Consider the following 20,851-nt stretch of genomic DNA (forward strand, 5'->3'; position numbering starts at 1 on the left):
GGGATCTGCAGCTGTGTCACTGTTCAGGGATCTGCACTGCTTCAATTCTGCAGATCACACAGGGCTAAATTGGAAGCGGCATGCAGGAAGATATGTGGAGAAGGGTTAAAGGAAGTCCAAAATCCATGCTAAGGATAGGAGATGAATACCCTCCCTCCTTATATACTCCTCAGCTTTACCCTCCCCTCCATGGAAGGAAGATAGATTCCTAAGACACAATAAAGTCCTGTTAACAGTTGGATATTTGTTCTTAGTTGCTGCTGATGTTTTTGATAAATATTTTCCCCCTTTTGGGGGAGGAAAGGGAGGGACTGATGGAACACCCACTTACCCTTTAATAAACCCCTTAATGAAACCAGCATGCTGCATGCCTTTCAAAAAGCTTTCAAAAGAGAGAAGAGATGCAGGACTTGGAACGGGAAACTGAGTCTCTCAAAACAATAGGTCTGAGGAGCATCCAAGTTTGGGCTTGAAAGCCTAGCTACCACACTTCCAGCTGGCCTCCTAATAAACAGGTGGAATCTCAAAGTATTTTCTATCTAGTATTACGTGCCTAGTTCCCAAACAAGCATAATGAAGCGGACAGATGGAAAGTGGGAAAAGAATGCGATGGTATTGATCCCCCCCCCCCCCCCAACACGGGCTCAAAGAAGTATATTTCCTCTAAAAGTTCCCCTTCAAGCAGCCACCACCCCATGCGGGTCATTCCGTAGAGTCCTTTATCTCTGCCCCTTCCTCCAAAAGCTCCGGGGATTTGATCCACCTCCAAATTAAACAATCTCCCACCTCTACTTGAAATACACAAACCATTTCTCAACAGGCCTTTGTAACTCACAGCCTGATAAAAATCACTTAAAAAGAAACAGGGCAGATGACCCAGAGGAGTTAGCAAGGTCAGGGCACTCCCTGGTGAGGGCGTGAAAGGGTGGGAGGTGCTGAGGTCAGGGTTAAATGACACTGCGAAATGAAGGCCCCTGCCCTGCAGTCTCCTTCCTTCATCTAAAGAAGGAGTCTCCAGTGAGCTCCTGCGTCTAGAAGCCTGCCCCTTCGGAGCCACGGAGAGGCCATGGAAACGTATTTCAAAGCCGCAGCTAAAGCAGCCCACTTAAAAGCACCAAGAAAAGCCTGGCTGATGACCAGAATTGCCCCAAATCACTTGCTGCCATTCTCTTGCAGCCTCAACGCTTCCCGTCTTTCCTCTTCGTCTCCATCCCCTCTGGAGAGTAGGTGCTCCTGGACGTTTGGGGTGCACCCCAGGGACTGTGGGGTAGCGGTAGCAGCTCTGAACCAAGGCCAGACTGGATGCCTCAGCATTCCGTCTCCCCACCCCGCTGTCTCCCCGCAGCACAGCGGCCCCTCAAAGGACAACCCCGGACCTCCGCGGCCCTGGGTGCGCTTGCTGCGCGGGGCCCTGAGGACCTCGCGGCGCGTGGCCGCGGGGACTCCGGCAGCCGCCGCAGCGCCGCAGCCTCGGCAGAGCCGCAGCAGGGGCTGCGGGAACCGGGCTGCGGCGCCGCGCTCCCCGCTCCGCCCGCGCGCGGGGCTCTGCGCGCCTCTCCCATTGTGTGCGCAGCGCTGCGGGGCTGAGCCGCGCGAGCGCTGCGCGCGCGCCAAGCCGAGCACCGCGCAGGTGCAGCGCGGAAGGGAGAAGGGGCAGGGGAGAAGGAGCGAGCAGGGCCCCCAGAAGGGCACGGCGCTTCCTCAGCAACGCAGAGGCGCCTGGACCTGCAATACGCTTTCCAGCCAAACGCCACCAACCGGAGCGCTTCCTGGCACGTCCCACGCGTGTGGTTTTTGTGTGTGAGAAATGGGACGCACCTTGTTCATTCATCTATCTTCTCTCTTTCTGCCTCTCTCGCTCAGATAAAGTCCCCCCGTCTTAGCTTTAAACCGCCACCTTTTTCCACACCAGTGCGGCCAAACGCTGCAGGCTGGAAACGCCAGATCCTGAAAGACTTCACAGCCTACAGATCATGAGGAGTTCATCAAAATTCATCCAGGAACGCACATTTTCAAAGCCCTCGTTCTCATCCTTGTGAGAGACTGCATTCAAAGTTTGGAAGCTCAAATGGCCTTCGAGCTGCTGGGTTCCTGCGCCTCGGTCCCCATGTATAACCGCAGTTCGTTCAGAGACACCGAGATGCTGCGGGAAGTTGCCCAGCACCGAGCCCACAGGCCCCCGAAGCTGCGCGCATCCCTGTAAGCAGCTCTCCCGCGCGTCCCCGGGAAGCCCGAATGCGGCACAGAACCTCATCACACAAGGGCTGACCCAGCCGCACACACGGGACCCAGATCCCGAAACTTCTTTGGGAATCAGGGGTAGCCCACCCGGAACGGACACTCAGAACAACTTGCAAGGAAATAAAACAAAAAAACGTCGCATCCCTGTAGGGAAACTTGTTGAATCCCGCCCGAGCGTTCGGCTGCAATTTCCGATTTAGCCTGAAGGTTTCTGATCTTACCCCCAGAGCCCCCAGTGCGCCAGTCACAATTCCTGGACAAACCGCACAGTCCCGTCCGCACCCCTGCTGCGCTCTCGCACCCACCGATGGAAAGCCGAGGCTGTCCCTTCCCTTGCCGTCGTCTGAGACCCTTACCCTTCGAGGAGACTCTGCTCAGACACCGAGCTGCTCCGCGGTGCAGGCGCAGCCCTCCAACTTTGCTGGGGACGGAGCCCTTCCCGAGTTTAAAGCAAGCGAAAGCCGCCTGAGACTTTCCAGTGTCAGAGTGGGGACGTGAGGGGGGGAGTCAAGTCGGGGTTCTTCTCGGCATCAGCACCCTGGAAAATCCAGTCCTTCTTCAGTAGAGAATTCTTTGAAACCCGTTATCTGTATTACTATTAATGCGCAGAGCAGGCGGCATTGCATGCAAATGGGTCCAAGTGTGAGCTTCTATTGGTGGCTGCGGAGGCCTCTGGGTCCTACTGCTCGGGCTCCAAACTACACAGCAACGCTACGCACGCAGCTTTGGAGGCGCAGAGGGGAAAATGGATTTAATTGATTCGTTACCTCTGGTATTGTAACTCCTGCTGCGATGTTTAACCGAAGCGGGAGGAAAACTCTCCAGTTTAAACTCCCATCATGTGATCTATCATTTCATATTTGCTTTTAATTGTGTCGAGTGGCTTTGAAAATACAAAGGATTTTAAAAGAACATTTTCTGAAAAACATTCACAGAGACTTCTGGCAGAAAAAGCCTCGTTTCTGCTCTCTGTTATTCGTTATTTGGATATAAATCCTGGAGGTGTTTATATAATCGGATACTTCTGCACTTCCCTTGTTTAAAGTAACAATTTTGTTCTTGAAAATGCGTGGCTACCCCAAATACAATAACTTACCTAGGTTGAAAGGAGAGAAGCTAAAATATGAATGTGCTGATTATAAAGCATGGGATATATAATTTAAATGGTTCTGAAGATGCTCAACGTCAATGCCATGGGCATCATGTTTATTTTGCAGAATAAATTAAAAAATATTTTATTTGTGAATATTCACACGGAAGTATAAGCCAACAAAAAGTATGATAATGTCGCAAGACTTCAAGCATTTACGATTAATTACTACATTTTCTTTTCACGGTTTCTCTTAGCAAGCCTAGTACTAATGAAAATAGGCACAAGATTTAAAATGAGACAGGCCTGGGCTGACTGGTGATTTGAAATACTGTAACACTGAGCAAAAGCTCTTCAGCACATCATCATTAAAGGTATCTACCTTAAAAGTTAGAATGTAAACAGCTCAATCTTTACATGTGAAATTAGAGCCTTTGAGCATGGTTTTCCCTTGTTTAATTTTGTGCAGGAAAAGAGAAATTCTCATATAAACTGAAATGACACAGACTCTCCACCAAGTCCCATCTAAGATATTTGTTGTTACTACATCTTAGGAAATAACATGATTTTATTGTGTTTGAGTTGTAAATGGCAATGTACATTTAATTGCACAATTATTATGTGTGTAATTTATAGCTCAATGCCCTTAGAAAGTGATACACTGAATAAGGTCAGCAACAACCAACTCATGAATTCACCATCCGTGTGTACACTAAATAAATGAAAACACAAAAGGCAAAAACAACAGAATTGAGATCCCATTCCAAATATACTTATAGCATTTGAATTTATGTGGTGTGTGCTACAATCCTTCTTCATTTCCATAACTCCTTCCCTTTCCAGCCCCTTCCCTTCCCCCATCAGTAACCCTTGACAACAGAAGTATAACTTTGAGACCAGGTTGCCTTTGCTGCTTTCCAGACCTAACTTAGAGATTACATCCTTGTAGGATACAGACTTAACTCTTAGTGACTTGAGGTGTAAAAGAAGAGAGTTGACTTCAGGGTTAGAAAATTCTTATGTATGTTTCAAAAACTGTCACCAAATGTATATCTTTGAAACGCCCATGACCACTAACTCATTTGGAGTGAAAAGACATGATCAATTGTCATTACCATAGTGTCAATTTGCTCCATTTCCCCACTGCTATTGTGTTTCTGGAACAGCCTTTTGGAATGTATTTTATTCAGAGTGATTACAATCACTTCAGGCTAGGTTCAGAATTTTTTCCATTTACAACAAAGTTAACATAAAAGTATCAAGGTATTATTATATTCAGTGTAAGACTATGAAGGACTCATTGTAACAGGAAAAAAAAAAAAGAAGCTATGATTTGGTGTAGTGAGAAAAGGATAATGACCATGCTAAGTTGAATGGAGAAGACTGAGATTCAGTCCTTTTTCAAAACAAGTGTATTATTGGTCTTTCAACTTCCTGCTACAAGACTTGACAAAATAATCATTTGCAGCCTAAGTGCAAAGTAAAAGTTGTGCATTTAATGAACCCTTTTTAGAACTGAGACAAAATGTGATATATTCAGGCAAAGTGTGTACCAAATTAGTGCAATTTATCTATGACTATAATTCAATAGAGAATTTGAATAGTGGACAAATATGATAGTGAACAAACAAAAATAAATAAGTAAAAGCCAGCTTATTAACACATTTAGCCTACATGCGTTTGATCAATTTCACTCACTTTCTGCATAACAGGCCAAGGCAAACATACATCAAGCCAATTAGAATCATAAATCCAACTTATTCAGTGTTCAAGAAAATATATATTCCACATCTCTTCAGTGAGTTACTTGTGTTTATCCAAATTATGTTAATATATTAGGAGATATATAATATACGATGTATATTATATATACATATTAATAAATACTTAAAGTGTTTTACTTGGATACAGAGGTAAAACATATTGTAAATGAGAATATTAATAACATAATAGTGTTTCATCATTCCTAAATCTGTAGAAGTATTTACAGATCTATTCTTTACTTTTTGATCTATTCTTTACTATTTGAAGTATTCTTGGACCCCTCATGTTGCCAGTACAGTTTTCAAGGACAATATATGCTCTGTCAGAAACTGATTTCCATTATGTCCTTGGATCATGATGACAATGCCTTATTGTGGCTAATGTGAACATCTCTAAAAGTTGGAAAGCAAAACATACCTGGCATAGCCCTGTATTCCATTACTATAATCGACTTTCATTCTAAATTTAAATAGGAAAACATGTAATATCATACCATTTGGTGAAATTTAATGAACCCTAATGACATTCAGCTACTATCCAAGCTATTTTTAAAATTCTCTGTGTGGTCAATAATTTTGAAATATGCATAGGTTCAAAAAGTTTCAAAGCCAGAGACATTAATCCATTTGCCTACTTTCAATAGCAAATTTATTCATGCTTGATTTTTGACAGAAGAGAAGGACAATGTCGAGCAGACATATACATTATATTTTGAAAGTAGAAATATAAAATTAAACATGTGGTCAAATGGGCATTGTTATCTGTAAAGCTGTAAATCCGTAGTAAGTAAACAGTAATATTCATACCAATTACTCATTGGGATACTATTATATACTAAATAATTCACTGAAATGTCTTCCAAATACTACAGAAAATTACAAAACATTTCATGTAAATACATGGCTTATCAATTAATTTGGTTGAATTACTAAACCAGGCAAAGAAAATGCAAGTCAAATTATAAATAAATCAATAAAAGATAGTAAGTTTGTGGAGAAGTATGGAACTCAAAATGGTAAACCAAACTTGAATGGGAGAGATGGAAGTTCATGGTACAATGATTTTGGTAAGACGATCCCCAATGAGTGGAATACTCCTAATATTTAGAATTCTAGTAAAAATTGGCAAGTATAAGAGAGATGGAGGAGGATATTTTACTCTATATCAAACAGGATTGTAAAGAAAGCAAGATAAAAGTTGAAAATAAAAACGTAGAAGTGAAATACTTTGGCAAAAGATAAAACAACAACCAAACAAAAGGGAAATGGAGTATGCCTCTGTCACTATACATAGAGATTAGAGAAAGCATTAATAAACAGTTCTAATTCAAAACTAAGTTCTTAAGAATTTGCTACATATTAATCCTAGAGAATCTGTGAGTAAAAACTACAAGTAGTTTTGTGACAAAGAGACAAAAAATGTAAACCTATCTAAAAATGTTTATAAAATGTGACATAATGTGCAGTTACAGAAAACAGAGAGATGTGGATATAAATATATAAAATGCTGTGTAACCACAATTTCCAATATGGGACTAAACATACAATTGATTTCTTGTATGCTTAATATATCAAGGCTAACGGTCAGATCTTGTGGTTTGCCTTTCAAAAGACATGAACTGGTTATACAATTTAGAGGGAACTCTGTACTAACCAAATTCTAATGTATTTAAAAGCCACTAGTTAGTTTATTTTAAGGACTCCTTTGGGACTTGTTACAAAGCATAAGACAGCAATTATTTTAAACTATGTTTTAATTCACATTCCATAATTTTTAGGTGGCTAAATTCAATCAAACTGTAATGTTATTTGCTTTTGTCCTAGAGCAACCTCTGCCTGTATGAAAGTGATATTAAAGTTGGGTCACTTGCTCATTTAGTGAATATTCAATCCACTTTTCATATGGTACTGTGCTGGGTACACAAAAGTAGATGAAGGTACAACAGAAATTAAGAGCAATTATTATTTTTATGTAAAAGCAAAGAAAAAAGAATATGATAGTATCATTTACTAAGAAGGGAGAGATCGCAGAATATCAATTTTAACATTAAAAATGGCAATGTTAAATATAGTAGTTCATGTGTCCTAACCTGGAAGAGAATAATAGAAAATCTACTTACAAATAAGTAATACAAATAAGTCTTTCCTCATTACTTTTAAGTTAACTTGCTCTGCCATTTCTCCCTGAATGCTGCTTTTCTTAAGCAGCATTTAAGTGTAATTAGCATGTACTATGTTTAGAAGCAGAAAATGAAATTTAAAGGTTTAGTTTAAATATCCATACAATACTTTGGCTTAAAGAGTAATTTTCATGTTGGTTTCTTTTCTTAGTGTAGTAAAGACATCTTATTCTTCCATTTTGTAACTCACTTGTTAAATAATAGTTCCCCGAGATTACATAATAGATTGCTGGATGGATAGATATGGATAAATGACAGCATTAGGGAAATAATGAGAGTGTAGATGAAGAATAGATGTTGGCTCTGGTATGGATGGTGGAAATGGCTATGACTATTTTGGTAATATAACTTCAATAAGTATAATGTTAAAAGAACCCTACATTTTCCTAAAAGTATATATTTTAAAGTGAGAGCTTTCATTATTTTAAAAAACATTTTAATGTTTTATTTATTTTTGAGAGAGAGAGTGAGAGACAGCGTGAGCAGGGGAGGGTCCGAGAGAGAGGGAGACACAGAATCCAAGGCAGCCTCCAGACTCTGAGCTAGCTGTCAGCACAGAGCCCTACATGGGGCTTGAACCCATGAACTGTGAGATCATGACCTGAGCTGAAGTCAGATGCTTAATGGACTGAGCCACCCAAGAGCCCCAAACTGAAAGCTTTTAAAACAGAACATGAATTTTGAAGGACAAGAGGTGCTAATAATTTTGACAGCAAGCAAATTAATATAAAAACTTAAAAATAGAATAAGAATAACAAATTTTTAAAACAAAAATTGGCTCAGACTGGGTTGCCTAGGAGGCTCAATCAGTTGAGTCATTGAGTAGCTGACTTAGACTTTGGCTCAGGTCATGATCTCAAAGTTCATGAGTTTGAGTTCCACATCAGGCTCACTGCTGTCAGCACAGAGCCCACTTTGGATCCTTTGTCCCTCTCTCTCCGCCCCTCTCCCACTCATGTTCTTTCTCTCTCCCCTTCTCTTTCTCTCTCTCTCTCTCTCTCTCTCTCTCTTTTAGAAAAAAAAACAAAAAACAAAACAATAAAGATTGGCTCAGGTTGAAAAAAATAGTTTGGAAAAGGCCAGCATCTGGAAGTGCGATTTGGAGAATAAGATAAATAAGACATAACCGGCTTCCTGAAAGGTAGTACAAAGTTAATGAGTAGATAGAAATTGGGAACTACTTGGATCCCAAGTATTCTTTTGAAAACTTGAGGGAAAACATTTCCAAATTTGAAGGAGATATAATATTCATGATTAAGAAGAGGTCAACCGTATTAAAAATCATTAATATCTGAGTGTTATTAACATAGGTGACATATTTTGGGGGGTTTGGTTTGTTTGTTTAATATTCCAAAAGGAATATATACAATTTTTTTAAAGAAATAAATTTAAAGGTAAATATTAATATTAAATCAAATAAACACATAATTCAGTTTTTCTCTTTTTATTTCCGTACCTTAGGGAGGTCACCAGACTATTTAACCACAGATTGCTGCTTTGTCATGTAGAAATAAAATCTTGCTATTGTGATAAGACATGCATGATAAGGTTTTCTAAGCGCCACATTTTAAAAATAATGTTAATCAGGGGTGCCTGGAGAACTCAGTTGGTTGAACGTCTGACTTGATTTTGGATCAGGTCATGTTCCCAGGGCCGTGGGATTGAGCCCCACATCAGCCTCTGCACTGAGCATGGAGCCTGCTTAAGATTCCTTCTCTCTCTCCTTCTGCCCCTCTCCCCTACTCTCTCTCTCTCTCAAATAAAAAAATAAAAATTAAAAAAATAATGTTAGGGGCGCCTGGGTGGCTTAGTCAGTTAGGCGTCCGACTTTCACTTAGGTCATGATCTCGCGGTTCGTGGGTTCGAGCCCCACGTCGGGCTCTGTGCTGACTGCCAGCTCAGAGCCTGGAGCCTGTTTCAGAGTCTGTGACTCCCTCTCTCTCTGACCCTCCCCTGCTCACGCTGTCTCTCTCTCTCTCTCTCTCTCTCTCTCTCTCCTAGAAATAAATAAAACATTTAAAAAAATAATGTTAATCAATATTAGAAGAACACCTAGCTATTTTAACTTCATTCAACTATTTAGTAGCAGAAAAATTACATATCCATTTTGTCAGTTGTAAATATGACTGCCAAGGCTCTCTAATATTTTTCTAAAGATTTATTTTTAAGTGAGAGCGAGTGAGCAAGGGAAGTACGGAGAGAGGGGGGACAGCGGATCCAAAGCAGGCTCAGCACTGATAGCAGTGAGCCCGACATGGGACATATCAAGCACTGTGATATCATCACCTGAACCAAAGCCAGATACTCAACCTACTGAGTCACCCAAGTGCCCTTCCTTATTAAAAAACTTTTTAAGGAGATATGAAAATGCATCTCTTTTCTAAAATAAAGAAAATAAGAAGAAATTGTAAATTTCTTCAGTAAATAAGAAGAAATTGCCTGGATAGTTTCAAGAATAAGGTTATTAAAATACCCTGTAAACAATTAGGGCATTTTAAGGCACAGAGAGAGGGCATAGTTTTGTTAAGAAGGAGTGATATGTGGGAAAACATGTTTTATATATTTCCTAAGTTAGACAGGCTTTAGATCATGAGACTGGTTTCTAAGCAGGTAATTTTGATTCCAGAGAAGCATTTGACAAGGGGTTTGTCATTTCATTGTATGCAAAGTAGAGAAAAATTGGCTGATTGATAGTAAGTACATTTAGGTGAATTTGTAGCTAATTAAATAAGTGGACTTCCTGTGTGGATTAGTCAGTTAACTTTGAAGACACCACAAATGCCCTGCTACAAGCTTGATCTCATGAGGTGTAACGTATTATCAGTGAAGAGATCTTCATCAAATACACAGCTGACATAGCTGTGGTTGAGCTAACATCTTGAAAAACTAACTGAATATAAAAATGGACATTCAAAATTTACAAATAGGTAAATACATAAAAGATGAAATAGAACACTGAGGAATAGAGTATTTGAAAATTAAGCTGAGATCAATGAGAAACCACTTATGGGATTAATCCAACCATAAGCTCAATACAAGCTAATGGTGTTATGTGAGAGCTAATAAAGCAAACCAAAAAACAAGAAAGAAAGAAAGAAAGAGAGAGAGAGAGAGAGAGAGGGAGGGAGGAAGGAAGAAGGAAGATAGAATAATAGAACAGGTTAGAAATCAAGATAGTGATAGATCTGACATTTGCATAAGGAAAAAAATAGGAAAATAAAGATACTTAAACCAGGAGTGGAATTTTAGAAAATATGATTGATGCCTTATATTTGGAAAGCTATCATAAAAAAGAGATAATAAGATACACAAAAATGTTATTCTGTCACTTTTTGACTATAAAATTCTATGGCTCAGGGTGCCTGGGTGGCTCAATCGGTTAAGCATCCGACTTTGGCTCAGGCCATGATCTCCTGGTTCATGGGTTCGAGCCCTGCATCAGGCTCTGTGCTGACAGCCAGCTCAGAGCCTGGAGCCCTCTTTCGATTCTGTATCTCCCTCTTTCTCTGAACTTCCCCTGCTCATGCTGTGTCTTTCTCTCTCAGAAATAAATAAAACATTAAATTTTTTTTTAAAAAATGTCCATGGCTCCTATTTCTATAAAAAAGATATTGGCCAATGGACATTCACATATTGAATATAATATGAAAAAGATAGTGGCCATAGACATTTGTATACTGAATATAATATGGACATAGTCTTCAGATTATAGAAACAGTTACAACGTATTAAAGTGTATTAGAACAAAACAGGCTGTTTGAATTGAAGTAAGTCACCCTGGTCCATTGATGAGAACTTCTTAATTCCAATTATGCACATAAATGTATAGAAAAAACTTCCCCCAAAAAGGGAAGTGATGTCGAAAGACAAGAAAGATAAAGGGCATGGTATGTGTAAATTATAATGTTAATTGTATCATTCAATAAAAACATGAAAAATAAACCATATTCTTTTCCCAGAAAGTTAATGATGATGGAATGAATTATGATAAAACTCTGTAAATTCTTGGCACAAAATGATAATTCTAAGAAGATTTATTAAAAAAAATAAAGATAAAGTGTTTCACTGAGATAATTTAGGTGTACTTTGCCAAATATATCAAGTGATTTATTACTTTCTAGCTGGAATAATGTCTAATTTTTAAAATGTTAGTGTGTATTTCTACATGCACCATTTTTTTGCAAGCTGGGAAGAAAACTTGTTTGAAAATTTTATTTAATAAACACATTCCATAACTATGGATGTAGAATAAACAAATTAAATTATGGTACATGGAAAAATGTAAAAGATAATGCTATATTGCACATGGCATTTTATGATATAGATATAAGCAATTGAATATTCATCACTTTACTTAATGAACTAAATGTAAAAAATCTCAACTGAAAAAGAATGGACTCTAAAATTTAAATTATTCCTAAATGTCAGAACAAATTCAAGGAAGGATACACAATATAACACACATGCTGAAATACTAGGTTGCTAGACTTAACATAGGGACTAAAACTTTCATTTATAATCATAACTTGAAAATAATTAAATATATGAATCAGAAAAAGAAAACATTACTGATGTATGTAAGAATCATATGTTTATCAAGAAAAGGAAGCCAAATGGTTAAAGTGAATGAAGTTGGGATAAATACTCTTGTTTATAAAACTGTTTATCAAACACAGGTAGAAGAAAAGCTCACTAGGCAAAATCTCAGGTGAATAAAACTTTAGAATGAGTAAAATTTGGGGCACCTGGGTGGCTTAGTCAATTAAGCGGCCGAGTTTCGCTTAGGTCATGATCTCGTGGTTCGTGGGTTCGAGCCCCGCATCGGGCTCTGTGCTGACTGCCAGCTCAGAGCCTGGAGCCTGTTTCAGTCTGTGACTCCCTCTCTCTCTGACCCTCTCCTGCTCATGCTGTCTCTCTCTCTCTCTCTCTCCTAGAAAAAAAGAAAAAAAGAAAACATAGAATGAGTAAAATTTTAGTTCTCTAAGTACTTTTTAAAGTTATTTATGTATTTATTTTGAGAGAGACAGACAAACAGCATGTAACAGGCAGAGAGAGAGAGAGAGAGAGAGAATCCCAAGCAGACTCCATGCTGCCAGTGCATAGCCTGACATGGGGCTCAAACTCACAAAGGTACAGAACATGACCTGAGCTGAAATCAAGAGTCGGACACCCAACAGGTTGAGACCCCCAGGCACCCCTTCACTAAGTAATTTTTTAAAAGAATAGATAACACAGGTTACACATATGAGTTATAGGACACAAGTACTCTGTGTGTGCGTGTGTGTGTGTGCGTGCACGCGTGCATGTGTGTGTTAAAGGACGCAGTACTCCTGCATTGACACCTCTGTATGTTTGAATATCTGGTATCCTTTTGCATGGAAGGGAAGATGATTTTGCTGTGCATAATGGAGTGTATCAATGCTTGACAAATAATCAGGTGTCCTTCTCTGCAGTTTCTCTCTTTACAAGAAGATCACACATTCTGTGAATAGCTATGATCAATGAAATTTTAGCAGAATTTTTAAGAATCAGCACATGACCTACTACATTTTTTTTGTTCCCAGTACTAAATGATGGGTTGTATTTCCAATACAAGCTACTTGGTTCACTTGAGTTCTCGTGATGGTGACAAGGAATAAAGCCCCATATGACTCATAAAAAGCACATTGCGTGAGTGAAAAATAAACCTTTATTACGGTAAGCACCTGAGACTTGGGGAGCTTTAGCTATTGTAGCATAATCTACAAATCCTAACTAATAGAGTATGGAATTGAAGAACCTAGCTTCTATTAATTACTTTCCGTACACAGCCATGTTGTAACTAGAGCCTAGATTCTGTGCTCAGTAATCACTCCTGACAGGAGTTGACATGTATTGTCCCCATGGTTATAATGGCATAAGGATATTAACAACTCTAAAACAAAAGCCTTGAATCTCCTTTTAAATCCTTCCAAAATTTGAGGTATTTGAAGTTTCCATTTACTAGTTACAGCCTTTACTAAAGGAGGATATCTATAACAGAAATAGTAATTTAGGGGTCACAATGATCCTGCTGCCTAATTTGAGTTCATCTTGGGTTTAAATTTTCAAATGAAAAGCATAGGAGGCAGAGAAGATAGAAATACATTCAATTGATTATAAAACTCTAGTAATGTGAGAGCCATCATATTTTGCTTTTAAATACAGGAAGAAATTCCCACAAATAATTTGATGGACTGTTGCTGAATATTTACCTTAAAAGATTCAAAGATCAAACAAAAAAAAATTAATGATATTAAAAATGAAATCAACCTCCTTTCAAATTAACAATTCATATGAAAACCAAGTTCTTTAAATTATAGAATTATAGATTGATTAATGTTCCATTAAAAATTCACTATATCCAATCTGTTCAAAACAAGAGAAAATGATAGAGGTAGTATAAAGGATTGAAAACAACTTATAGAGCACCTGAAAGATAATGGGTCCATGTACTAGAAATAGATACAGCCTATGAATAATAATCTTGCCAAAGTATCACCACTAATTACTTTGCTTGTATTACTAAAGTTAAAGCACAGTGTTTAGTAGACACAACCAAATAAATAACTCATATCTCAAAGTAAAGATAAGTGTTACTGTGAAAGCGTATGTTTGATCATTGATTACAAGTTAAATAAGACTTAGAGAGAATCATGAGGTCATGTGTCTTACAGAAATATAGTACCTGGGAGGGTGCTGTAAAAATCAATAATAAATTCCATTTCAATGAAGATGATTTATGAGCTAGTATAGAACTTCAGCAGCACATTGCTTAAATTTGTAAATTTTAAATGACTTGCATTTTGATTGGGCATATGCATTTTAACAGTAGCTAGCAAAATGTATGTAAACAAAAAACTCTATGACTTTGCCATGATCATCAGGGCAAGCAATGGAGAATCTCTCAGAAAATTTTGAGAACATTTTTTTTTCAAAAATAAGTAATATTAAGCCTATTATCAACTACAATATTTTAAATCTCATATACTAAATTATATTATCTCTCATTCAAGTTATATGGCATTCTGAAATGAATCACTGACCCTTAAAACAAATTACTACTCTGAAATTCCTCTATGATTATTAATAGCTTTTGGGTCTATCCTGTGGTTTTCTGTAGAAGGAATTCTGCTTTACAAAGACATACTGAAACACCATAGGAAGAACTGTATTCCAATCTTCTTACATGATCCAGGAAGGATGTGGTTCATACCTCATTCTACTGCAGGTTATTTTCAACATAGTCAACATTACTATAGATCATATTCACAATAATAGTATTTTTTTCCTACATGGAAAAGGAACTTTCTAGATCCATGTCTCTTTTCAATCTATTTTAACAAATGGTCTATAGCAACTCTCATTCTTAATCAGGAGTTGTGAACCATGGAGAGCTAATATATTTATCGGAGAACATGTTTTCTGTGTGCTTCAAAAGATGCTCATTTTATCTGGAAATCTTCATCAGGTACAACAGACCTTTAATTTAAGCAACAATTGGATGTGAAATACTAGATATTATGGCCAAGTATATTTTATCCTCCCTTGAAATTGCTTTAGGTTGGAAAGCCTGAGCATATTTAGTGGGTAAGAGGGAGGTCATTGCCACAGGAAGAATTTAGATTGGCAAAGCTAGTCCAGGACTCTGCTTCTAAGCATGGGGTATGATATTCTTTTTATAACTTATGTAAGTTGATGACCCAATTTGTTTTTTAAAATTAACCTGGGGCGCCTGTGTGGCTCAGTTGGTTAAACGTCCGACTTCTGCTGACAGCCAGCTCAGAGCCTGGATCCTGTTTCAGATCCTGTATCTCCCTCTCTCTCTGACCCTCCCCTGCTCATGCTGTCTGTCTACCTCTCTCAGAAATAAATAAAACATTAAAAACATTTTTAAATAAATAAATAAAATTAACTATACATAGCAGTTCAATGAACACTATGGACTGCAAAAAAGGAGGAAAAGCAATCTATCCTGTTAGAAGTTTATGAAAATTGCATGGTAGAGTATACCAAAAAGTACCCCAAAACTACATGGTGCATAATTAATTATATAGTTAGTAAAGTGAAACTTGGCATAAATGTTATTGAAGACAACAAAAAAGAATCATGTCTGGGAGTGAGATTAGGCTCGAGAGAAATAAGACCAGTTCAATTTTGTTTACAAATGCCCACAATACAAAGAAGTAATATAGATTTTCAATGTGAAGAAAATGTGAACAAATGAAACTTCAGGAGGAACAATAAAAGTGATTAAGGGTATAAATGAAATGATTAATGGACAGAGATTAAGACAGTATCCATTTAATTTGGTAAAAAGAATAATGGGAAATTCAATCACTCAAAAGCATTTGTAGGGTAAAAAAGAGGGAAGAAGGAACAAATCTTAGGTGAGTCGAGAGAAAATAACTAGAAGTAATGGGGTGAAATTGAGTATAGGAAATTTTTGAGTGACTATCATCAAAAAGGAAGCCTTGTTAGGTCTATTAGGCTGAGGAATTGTTTCCTAAGAGACATAGTAAAAAGCCCCTTTGCTTGAGCCATTTATGTAGACCAGTCAAAGAAGTGGGTAATGGTATAGGAAACAATTCTATATTCACAAAATTATGGACATTATGATCTAATAGCTTCTCTCCTGCCAGTACAAAAAGTCTCTAATGCAGATAATTCTTTGGCTTCCAGCTTTTGCATTTTCTCATTTTAAGAAAAGCTGATAGAACACTGAACGGGAACCTTAAAAATGGACTTCTTCCATATACTACCTCAATGGATTTTGTAACTGCATCGCTTTCCTGTTTTCAGATTATTTACTGTATTAGTGTTGGTGAATTAAAATCCCTTTCACAAGAAAAATATTCCAATTTATGGTTTCCAAATGAATGTCGATTTGCAATTCAAGAATCTTAGTGACACATTTCACTAGTCTACTAACCAATTTAAAACTCAGTAAAGATTACTTTTTCCTCTTGGTTTGATCATGTTTTTAAGATATAATCATTATAAAGTTGTAACTGATCTAGCGTTTAAACAACTGAAGAGGTTAGTATATAAAAGTATTGTCTTTATGCAATCTCCCTGAAATTGTTGGGCATTACAAGGATTCTGTGATACATGTATTATAAGATTTCTTCAGAATAATTTCATTAACAACATTGTATATTTTGGTGCATTCTAGTGTTTTCAATCTAATTTAAAAAGGGAGGGATCTATGAATTTGTTGAACATTAACCATAAACTTTAAAAATTGGTCATCTTGAATAATATAGTGCTAGGTGTGCTAGACAAATAAGACTTTTTGTCTAAATAATTAGCTACTGCCTTTTGTCATGAAGATTTTTATCCAGGAGCATAAAAGGATTTTCCTGGCATTAAATTATGTATGAAGTAAAATACAGCTGAGCCGCTCAGGGACACCTGACTAGCTCAGTTAAATGTCAGACTCTTGAAATCAGTTCAGGTAATGATCTCACAATCTGTGGGATTGAGCCCCATGTAGGGCTCTGAGATGACAGTGTGGAGCCTACTTGGGATTCTTTCTCACCCCTCTTCTATGCCCTTCTGTTGCTTGCTTGCTCGCTCACTCTCTCTCTCAAAATAAGTAAATAAACATTTAAAAAATTAGAACAACAGTAAATAAAGAACTGAGCTGCTAAAAGTAGTTGATACTACTTTAGTATTTTAAAGATTCAGTTAGGGGCGCCTGGGTGGCTCAGTCACTTAAGCATCCAACTTCAGCTCAGGTCATGATCTCAGTTTGTGGGTTCGAGCCCTGTGTCGGGCTCTGTGCTGACAGCCAGCTCAGAGCCTGGAGACTGTTTTGGATTCTGTGTCTCCCTCTCTCTCTGACCCTCCCCTGCTCAAGCTGTCTCTCTCTCTCTCTCTGAAATAAATAAAAACAGCAAAAAATTTTTAAAAGATTCAGTTATATATTCTCTTAATTAATCTTCATCATTACCCTCTAAGTAAACCAGCTCAACGAAACTACATGACTTGCCCAGCATCATTGATTTGATGCCAGAATAGGATGCTGATATCATGTCCATAGGCTTTAAAACTGATTATCTTTACACTGCATCATTTGGCCTCTCATAGCAAAATGGGCAATAAATTTTTTAAATAATCTTTTCATTTCCAGTTTGTGGGATCATCTTTCCTGAGTATGGAACAACATGGTATAACTAAAGAAACTGACAAGTCAGAAGTCTGAAATTCTACCCTTGGTTCTGTTGCTAACTGTCAGATCTTAGGCAAGTGGCTTCATTTTGTGACTCTCAATTTCCTCTACTGTCACATATTTGGTTACACAGAAGTGTAACAATATTCAACTTTAATCTCTGATTCAAAAGGATAATGGCATAGCTTTCAAATCTGAAACCATTAAAAAAAAACAACTCTGTATCGAATTTTATCTTTGAAATTTTGTATTTAACACTTTCTTTAGTTCTGAAAAGCTATCCAGAAAATTTGAAAAATTCCCCATTTGTCCAGCCAAGTAAATTAATTCACCAGATGATAGACATTATTTAATGAGTGAGTAAATTGTAACTTATGATAAATATTAAGCATTTTCTGCAAATAAATTCCTAACGTTTTTATCTTAAAAATCCATTTAAGGGGCGCCTGGGTGGCTTAGTCGGTTAAGAGTCCGACTTTCGCTTAGGTCATGATCTCGCGGTTCGTGGGTTCGAGCCCCGCGTCGGGCTCTGTGCTGACTGCCAGCTCAGAGCCTGGAGCCTGTTTCAGTCTGTGACTCCCATTCTCTCTGACCCTCCCCTGCTCACGCTGTCTCTCTCTCTCTCTCTCTCCCTCCTAGAAATAAATAAAACATTAAAAAAAATTAAAAATCCATTTAAATTTTCAGGCTTTGGTATGAGTGAGATCAATATCTATCCCAATATATTTTTTGTTAGGTCCTAAAAACAGGAACAAATCAATGTCAATTTCGCATCAGCTTAGGGATTTATACTTTTCAAAGGCAACAAAGTGATAGTTTGTATTCTTGCTCTCCTCTGCACTTCTTAGACCACTGTCAATTTCCAGCCGTGGCACTTTAAGAAGACTGTAATAACCTGGGGTATTTCCAGAGAAGAATGGCTCTGAGGGTAAGGAGAGCCAAAAAACCATAATATGCTTACAGTATTGAAGAAACTGGGGATGTTTATAGTACAAAAATAGATTCAGATCATTTTTGATAGCCAACAAGGTACTTTTGTCTTTGCTATGATCAGTATCCTGAGAAAATAATGTACTAGTACAAAGTGTTGTATGATTCGAGAAAGTCAGATTTATTCTATTTCCCTAGCATGAGGGTACACACCTGTGCACATTATCCACTACACACCAATTCAATATGATAGTCATATATTAGTGAAAATAACATTTGTTTTTATTTTCAAACTAATTCATCTGTCTGAGCAAAAACTGGTGTTTCCTAGAAGAATCATAAATTTATGAAGCTGCCAGAAACTGTGTTAGTCTTTGCAGATATAGCATGAGACACACCTACAAATATCTTGTATTCTAGTGGTGTGAGATAGAGAAATAAGAAAACAAATAGAATGCAGGATGACTACAGACCATGGCAATTGATATGAACAAAACACACAGATGAATGACCGAGAGAAAAAAGGCCATGGTACATGGGTGGGTAGAGAAAACTGATGAAGTTACATTTAAGTGAATATCTTACACATAAAAATAAGTCAGCCATGTATAGAACTAGAAGAACAATATGATTCACATAAAGGGATGAAAGAAGGGAAAGAGTGGATTTAGAGAGCACAGGAGAAAAATAGCAGTAAGCAGAACAGCGAGCTAGAAGAAGTGAACAGATGGGGCGCCTGGGTGGCTTAGTCGGTTGAGCGTCCGACTTTGCTTAGGTCATGGTCTCGCGGTTCGTGGGTTCGAGCCCCGCGTCGTGGTCTGTGCTGACTGCCAGCTCAGAGCCTGGAGCCTGTTTCAGTCTGTGACTCCCTCTCTCTCTGACCCTCCCCTGCTCACACTGTCTCTCTCTCTCTCCTAGAAATAAATAAAACATAAAAAAAAAAGTGAACAGATGTACATAACATGGTGGGGAAGAGACCCATGGTGGTGATGGATGCATAGGTGCTTATCATCTTATCAGAGGCAGAAAAACCATGGAAGAATGGACAAAGTGAATTATTTCTGATATCTGTACTACCATTAGATAAGTGAATCTAAGAATATTATTAAATCTTAGATAATTATCTCAATTAATACAGGGTCTTTTAATAAATCACTTCCTCCTCCTTCTAATTCAGTATATTCACAAAACCCTGCACACGAATGTTTACAGAAGCTTTATTCATAATTGCCAAACCATGGAACCAACCATGATGTCTTTTTGTAGGTCAAAGGATAAACTGATACATCAAGAGAGGGGAATATTATTCAGCATTAAGAAAAAGTGAGCTATTGGGGCACCTGGGTGGCTCATTTGGATAAGTATCTGGCTCTTGGTTTCACCTCAGATCATGATCTTATGGTTGTGAGATCAAGCCCTGTATCAGGTCTGCCCTGACAGTGCAAAGCCTGCTTGGGATTCTCTCTCTCTCTCCTCTTTCTCTCTCTCTCTCTCTCTCTCTCTGTCTCTCACTGCCTCTCCCCCAGGCATGCATGCACCCTCTCAAAATAAATAAATAAGCTTTAAAAAAATGAAAAAGAAGAAATGAGCTATCAAGTCATGTAAAGACATGAGGAAACTTACACATTACTTTTCACATTACTAAGTGAAATAAAGCCAATTTGAAAAGGCTACATACTGTATGATTTCAACTATCTGACATTCTGGAAGAGACGTGTGGAGACAGTAAACAGACCAATGGATGTCATGGGTTGGGGAAGAGAGGGATGAATAGGCAGATCATAGAGAATTTTTCAGACAGTCCAGCTATTCTGTCTGATTCTACGGTGGTAGATACATATCATTAATTATTTATCAAAACCCATAGACTATACAACACCGATAACAAATAAGGTAATCTATGGACTTTGGGTAATTATGTGTCAGTATAAGCTCATGGACCATAACAAACATATCACTCTGGTGGCGGATGTTGAATATGTGGGAGCCAGGACTACATGGGAAATCTCTGTGCCTTCCTCTCAATTTTGCTGTGAACCTAAAACTGCTTTAATAATATAAATTTTTAAAAAATAATCATAATTTACTTAATAATTAAATCATCAAATAATACTATCTGTCTCTATATATATATGAAAGGCTATGACTGGCATAATTCTTGACCATTCACCCATCCATTCACTCATTTGTTCAGTACTTATTGAGCACTTCTTATGTGCCAGGAAATCTTCTAATCAAAGGGAATAAAATAAACAAAAATGTATTTCTTTATCAAGCATGTATTCTAGTGGAAGAGACATTCAATAATAAGATTGATGTTACATAGCTGTGATAGCCATTTTCATATTTGATTCAGATTAATTTTCTGCCCATCTCTACCATACTCTGCAAATCAGGTAATTACACCCTCAGGGCTTCCTTAATCTTAGAGTTCCAGTTAAGTTTTTCCAATGGG

Source organism: Hyaena hyaena, unplaced genomic scaffold (assembly GCF_003009895.1).
Source record: "Hyaena hyaena isolate Hyena2069 unplaced genomic scaffold, ASM300989v1 scaffold_1093, whole genome shotgun sequence".
Taxonomy (NCBI): domain Eukaryota; kingdom Metazoa; phylum Chordata; class Mammalia; order Carnivora; family Hyaenidae; genus Hyaena; species Hyaena hyaena.